Source organism: Helobdella robusta (genome assembly GCF_000326865.2).
Source record: "Helobdella robusta unplaced genomic scaffold HELROscaffold_50, whole genome shotgun sequence".
NCBI lineage: Eukaryota > Metazoa > Annelida > Clitellata > Rhynchobdellida > Glossiphoniidae > Helobdella > Helobdella robusta.
The window spans coordinates 1,051,640-1,051,969 of NW_008705255.1; positions in this window are offsets into that span (position 1 = coordinate 1,051,640).

Here is a 330-nt window from a genome sequence, read left to right on the forward strand (position 1 = left end):
GATGATGGTATTAATGATGGCTTTTTAACTTTGATTTATCTTTTTTTTAATTGATTCGGTTGGTCACTCATTCATTCACGAAACTAATCTGTCTGTCTGTTCATCGTTTTATTCATTCATTTATCCAATCATTCATTCATTCATTCATTCATTCATTCATTCATTCATTCATTCATTCATTCATTCATTCACTCATTCGATCTCTCACTCACCCGACAGCACTTGTACACTTCGATCTCGGAGCTGCAGGTCAAGAAAGAAGAAGACCTCGCTAAGATGCCCTATCTATGGTCCGCTAACTAACATAATTGACTAATTAGCATAATTTAT